A 7,302-nucleotide genomic window follows, 5' to 3' on the forward strand; every position below is an offset into this window, starting at 1 on the left:
GCATACACCGCCGCAGATACCAGCACCGAGCTGGGGCCCGCAATTCTGGGGGTGGGTAGGACGTGAGCGTTCCCAGGCTCTGACTCAGTCCCAGCCTCCACTAAATTCACCCAATGTGCCGTCAGGGAGATAAAGTGGCCCTGCCCGCCTGTGCTTGTCCACGTGTCCGTTGTTAAGTGGACCTTGGCAGTAACCGCGTTGGTGAGGGTGCGTGCAATGTTGCGGGAAACGTGGTCGTGCAGGGCTGGGACGGCACATCGGGAAAAGTAGTGGCGACTGGGAATCAAGTAGCGCGGGGCCGCCGCCGCCATCATGTTTTTGAAAGCCTCCATTTCCACAAGCCTATACGGCAGCATCTCCAGGCTGATCAATTTGGCTATGTGCACGTTTAACGCTTGAGCATGCGGGTGCGCGGCGGCGTACTTGCGCTTGCGCTCAAACAGTTGCACTAGCGATGGCTGGACGCTGCGCTGAGAGACATTGCTGGATGGGGCCGAGGACAGCGGAGGTGAGCGTGTGGGTGCAGGCCAGGAGACGGTCGTGCCTGTGTCCTGAGAGGGGGGTTGGATCTCAGTGGCAGGTTGGGGCACAGGGGGAGAGGCAGTGGTGCAAACCGGAGGCGGTGAACGGCCTTTGTCCCACCTTGTGGGGTGCTTGGCCATCATATGCCTGCGCATGCTGGTGGTGGTGAGGCTGGTGGTGGTGGCTCCCCGGCTGATCTTGGCACGACAAACCTTGCACACCACAGTTCGTCGGTCGTCTGCACTCTCAGTGAAAAACTGCCAGACCTTTAAGCACTTGGCCTCTGCAGGGTGGCATGGCATGTGGGGGCGCTTTGGGAAACAGTTGGTGGATTATTCGGTCTGGCCCTGCCTCTAGCCCTGGCCACCGCACTGCCTTTTCCAACCTGCCCTGCTGCTGCACTTGCCTCCCCCTCTGAAGACCTGTCCTCAGTAGGCTTAGCAAACCAGGTGGGGTCAGTCACCTCATCGTCCAGCTGCTCTTCCTCCGAATCCTCTGTGCGCTCCTCCCTCGGACTTACTGCAATTACTACTACCTGAGTGATAGACAACTGTGTCTCATCGTCCTCCTCACCCACTGAAAGCTCTTGAGACAGTTGTCGGAAGTCCCCAGCCTCATCCCCCGGACCCCGGGAACTTTCCAAAGGTTGGTCATCGGTCACGACAAACTCCTCCGGTGGGAGAGGAACCATTGCTGCCCATTCTGGGCAAGGGCCCGAGAACAGTTCCTGGGAGTCTGCCTGCTCCTCAGAATGTGTCATTGTAATGGAGTGAGGAGGCTGGGAGGAAGGAGGAGCAGCAGCCAGAGGATTCAGAGTTGCAGCAGTGGACGGCGTAGAAGTCTGGGTGGTCGATAGATTGCTGGATGCACTTTCTGCCATCCACGACAGGACCTGCTCACACTGCTCATTTTCTAATAAAGGTCTACCGCGTGGAACCATTAATTGTGAGATGAATCTGGGGACACCAGAAACGTGCCTCTCTCCTAATCCCGCAGCAGTCGGCTGCAATACACCTGGATCAGGAGCTCGGCCTGTGCCCACACCCTGACTTGGGCCTCCGCGTCCTCGCCCGCGTCCACGTCCTCTAGGCCTACCCCTACCCCTCAGCATGGTGTATTACCAGTAGTGCAGAAACAGAACGCTGTAATTAAATGTGCCGCTTATTGGCCTGTGGTTGGAGGCTGACTTCGCTTACGGAACGCACAGCAGAGCCACGAAACAATTTTGCGCACGCCTGTAGTGAGACGTAGGTGCGTATCACTCAGCTAGTGGAATTCACAGCGCAGAAGCAGTCAAGTCGCCCAAGGGCAGTGGTACGCCTTAAGTATTTGGCCAACCTTTTTTTAAATGGTGAGCTGAAACACCAGACAGATACTGTATGCAGCGTATATTATGTTTACTGTTTCCCTCTGGCGCTATCACGGCGGTGATGTAACGGAGACAGCAGAGCCAGGAAACTATTTTGCGCAAGCCTGCTGTAACGCTTAGCTGCATATAAATTAGGACTACTACCCCCAGCAGACACGCAGTACACTGAAGACGGTTACAGGCAGCCCAAATATAGTATTTTTCCCCAATTTTTTTGAAAAAGCCCACTGCCTATATAGACAGTATATCTCTTTCACCTTTCCCACTGTCCCTGCCTCACCAGTACTTCCCCTATACTGAGTAAAATGACTGTAGACTGAGGATGCAATGGTCTGCACGCCCGATATACAAAAAAAAATAAAATTGTGCAACACTGCTAAAAGCAGCCTCCACAGTACTGCACACGATCAGATGTGGCCCTAAGAAGGACCGTTGGGGTTCTTCAAGCCTAAAATAACACCTAACGCTCTCCCTATAGCATCAGCAGCACTTTCCCTGATCTATGTCAGAATGCATTTGCGGCGGGCGGGGCAGATTTTAATACTCGGGTGACACCTGATCTCCCCAGCCACTCACTGCAGGGGGGTGGTATAGGGCTTGAACGTCACAGGGGGAAGTTGTAATGCCTTCCCTGTCTTTCTATTGGCCAGAAAAGCGCGCTAACGTCTCAGAGATGAAAGTGAAAGTAACTCGAACACCGCATGGTGCTCATTACGAGTAACGAGCATCCCGAACACCCTAATAGTCGAACGAGCATCAAGCTCGGACGAGTACGTTCGCTCATCTCTAGTTGTTATATATTATACTGAGGTAATATGAAAGCTGCGCTGTGATTGGTTATTATATATTATACTGAGGTAACATGAAGGCTGCAATGTGATTGGTTGTTATATATTATACTGAGGTAACATGAAAGCTGTGCTGTGATTGGTTGTTATATATTATACTGAGGTAACATGAAAGCTGTCCTGTGATTGGTTGTTATATATTATACTGAGGTAACATGAAAGCTGTGCTGTGATTGGTTGTTATTTCTTATACTGCTGAACTAACACGAAAGTTGTGCTGTGATTGGTTGTTATATATTATACTACTGAGGTAACATGAAAGCTGCACTGTGATTGGTTGCTATTTCTTATACTGCTGAGGGAACAGGAAAGCTGCAATGTGATTGGTTGCTATTTCTTATACTGCTGAGGGAACAGGAAAGCTGTGCTGTGATTGGTTGCTATTTCTTATACTGCTGAGGTATACTGAAACCTGTGCTGTGATTGGTTGTTATATATTATACTTCTGAGGTAACATGAAAGCTGTGCTGTGATTGGTTGCTACTTCCTATACTACTGAGGTTACATGAAAGCTGTGCTGTGATTGGTTGCTACTTATACTACTGAGGTTACATGAAAGCTGTGCTGTGATTGGTTGCTATTTCTTATACTGCTGAGGTAACATGAAAGCTGTGCTGTGATTGGTTGCTACTTATACTGCTGAGGTAACATGAAAGCTGGGCTGTGATTGGTTGCTATTTATTATACTGCTGAGGTAAAATGAAAGCTGCACTGTGATTGGTTGTTATATATTATACTGAGGTAACATGAAAGCTGTGCTGTGATTGGTTGCTATTTATTATACTGCTGAGGTAAAATGAATGCTGCACTGTGATTGGTTGCTATTTTTTATGCTGCTGAAGTAACATGAAAGCTGTGCTGTGATTGGTTGTTATATGTTTTACCGCTGGGGTAACATGAAAGCTGCGCTGTGATTGGGTGTTATATATGATATAGCTGAAGTAACATGAAAGCTGTGATGTGATTGGTTGCTATATATTATACTGCTGAGGTAAAATTAAAGCTGTGCTGTGATTGGTTGTTATATATTATACTGCTGAGGTAAAATTAAAGCTGTGCTGTGATTGGTTGTTATATATTATACTGCTGAGGTAACATGAAAGCTGCGCTGTGATTGGTTGTTACATATTATACTGAGGTAATATGAAAGCTGTGCTGTGATTGGTTGTTATATATTATACTGAGGTAACATGAAAGCTGCGCTGTGATTGGTTGTTATATATTATACTGCTGAGGTAATATGAAAGCTGTGCTGTGATTGGTTGTTATATATTATACTGAGGTAACATGAAAGCTGCGCTGTGATTGGTTGTTATATATTATACTGCTGAGGTAACATGAAAGCTGTGCTGTGATTGGTTGTTATATATTATACTGCTGAGGTAAAATTAAAGCTGTGCTGTGATTGGTTGTTATATATTATACTGCTGAGGAAACATGAAAGCTGCGCTGTGATTGTTTGCTATATATTATACTGCTGAGGTAAAAGTAAAGCTGCGCTGTGATTGGTTGTTATATATTATACTGCTGAGGTAAAATTAAAGCTGCGCTGTGATTGGTTGTTACATATTATACTGAGGTAACATGAAAGCTGTGCTGTGATTGCTTGTTACATATTATACTGAGGTAACATGAAAGCTGCGCTGTGATTGGTTGTTATATTATACTGTTGAGGTAACATGAAAGCTGCGCTGTGATTGGGTGTTATATATTATAAAGCTGAGGTAACACGTAAGCTGCGCTGCGATTGGTTGTTATGTATAATATATATTATACTGCTGAGGTAACATGAAAGCTGCGCTGTGATTGGGTGTTATATATTATACCACTGAGGTAACATGAAAGCTGCTCTGTGATTGGTTGTTATATATTAAACGGAGGTAACATGAAAGCTGTGCTGTGATTGGGTGTTATATATTATACCACTGAGGTAACATGAAAGCTGTGCTGTGATTGGTTGTTATCTATATATATCAAACGAATGTATGTCTGTCTCTCTGTCTTCGCAGCAATGTGTGATGGATAAGCTAGTATAACTGTTTATAAAAAGAGCATGTTAGAGAGGCAGAGTCTCTCAGAAGCAAAGACAGTCAGAGATTTACCAATATATGAAAAACTGCATCTTAAAATTGTGACACAATTTCAGATAAATGTTCCTTAACATAAAAGACTCTGAATATCCACCATCTATGGTACATAATATCATCAAAAGATTCAGAGAGTCTGGTGAAATTCATGTGCACAATGGAGAAGATCAACAGTTAATACTAGATGCCTGAGATCTGCGGGCCCTCAGGGGTCACTGCATTATATACAGGCATGATTGTGTAATGCAAATCGCTGCATTATATACAGGCATGATTCTGTAATGCAAAGCACTTCATAGGCTCAGAAATACTTCCAGGAATCCTTGTCTGTGAATACAGATTGCCCTGCAATTTATAAATGCAGATTAAAGCTGTATCATGCAGAGAAAAAGCCATATATCAATACAATCCAGAAATGCGGGCGTCTTCTCTGAGGCAAAATGGAAACTGTTCTGTGGTCAAATGAATCAAAATTTGATATTCTTTTTGAAAACCACAGAAACCGTGTCCTTTGTACTCCAGGGGAGGGGGACCATCCAGCTTGTTATCAGTGCACATTTCTAAAGCCGGCATCTCTAATGGTATGGGGTTGCATTAGGGACTATGGCATGGGCATTGCACACATCCTGACAGGCAATATGAATGTTGAGTAGTACATAAAAGTTTTAGAGCAACATACGCTCCTATCCAGACAATGTCTCTTTCAGGGAAAACCTTGCATATTTCAGCTAAACCACATACTGCATCCACTGTAGTGGAAACCCAATATATATATATATATATATATATATATATATATATATATATATATATATATATCTATATTGGGTCGGTGGGCCTTGACAGTGGACATTTAAAGCTATTAACATTCTGTATAACATGTTTGCCTTCTGTTCTGATACAAATATAGAAATGTTCTTACATTTACACAATATGCAACTTCCTTTAAATGAAAATATATTTTTCTCTAACTCTGCTGACAAGGTGAAATTTAACATGAAACCGATATATATACAGTATATACATATATATATATATATATATATATATATATATATATATATATATATATATGTTTTTCCATCTGTTTGTGCCTTTATGAGAAGTAGGATTAGACATAGATAACCGCACTTGAGACAAGTACCGCTTTTTGATACCGCAATAAGTACCCAAGCAATTTTACTGGAAACGTATGCAAATAACATGGGAGATTTATGCAATTACTAATTCATGATATCGCCTCCAATCATTTCAGATTATCTACAGGTGGGGTACGAAAGAATATCCGCCCTTTCCAAACTGCTACCACGTGACGGGCAATACCAGATGACCGGATGAAGGAAGACGCTTATCCAATAATCAAACAATACGTTGTATCTATGTAACCTTTGCCTGCCCCAAAAGGGCAGATATGTTAAGCTTATAAAAGAGGCTAAACGCCCAAGAATAAACAGGAAGTCTCATAATCTGAATTTGTGTCAGACTGATTACTTCAGGACAGTGCGCACTGTCCCCCTACCTTTGATCATTCAATCTGGAAGGGTGTGATCATTCCTAAATAACCAAGTCAGTGGACACAAAAGGAATTCCACGACACCACCACAACAGCAGGGCTTCACAAAAGAAGAGTCCGGGAGAGAACTGTCCGCCTGCAGTACAGACTTTTCATCAATAGAAAAAATTTGGTACATAATGAGCGAAAAGTCTGGCAAAGACGACCCAGAACTGTTGAGCAGATAGAACACTACACCAGGCAGGAAGGGACAATATTCATCTTACAAAACTCCAGCAACTGGTCTCCTCACTTCCCGGATGTTACAGACTGTTGTAAAAAGAAAAGGGAATCCTACACATTGGTAGACACGGCTCCGCCCAACTTTTGTGAGATGTGTTGCTGCCATCAATTTCTAAATTAGTTCATTTTTTGAAATGAAATGGACAAATGTCTCCCTTTATTCTCTGAAGTGTTTATGTTCTATGGTGAATAAAATATGGTTACATGAGATTTCCAAATCATTGTATTCTTTGTTTCTTTACATTTTACACAGCATCCCAACTTTTTTGGAATTGGGGTTGTAAATCCAGCCAAAGAATCATGAGAAATCATCACTGTAATAGTATGCAGCCCATTCTACTTGTGGGAGTATATGGCTGATCCTCTTTAAGTAAAATTTCTCATACTATCAAGCTGTTTACATTTGTACCTGTAATGAACATTTAGAGTATCCCACAAATTATTTTTCAATGTAGACTTGTGATGTTCATATTGGGGAATGGCTCTTACTTAAGATTAGTGCTGGATAAATTGTTTCCATATAGTCCAATTACTAAAATGACATTAGGCACAATGATGCTCTGTACAAAGCTATAGATTGGAATACATTATCAAGTCATGGTAAGGGTGCTGTTAGGTTGTGCTTCTGGGACCTATAGTACTATAGATTTCCAGGAGCACATTTCAAGAGGTGTGGCATGA

Source organism: Eleutherodactylus coqui, chromosome 9 (assembly GCF_035609145.1).
Source record: "Eleutherodactylus coqui strain aEleCoq1 chromosome 9, aEleCoq1.hap1, whole genome shotgun sequence".
Taxonomy (NCBI): Eukaryota; Metazoa; Chordata; class Amphibia; order Anura; family Eleutherodactylidae; genus Eleutherodactylus; species Eleutherodactylus coqui.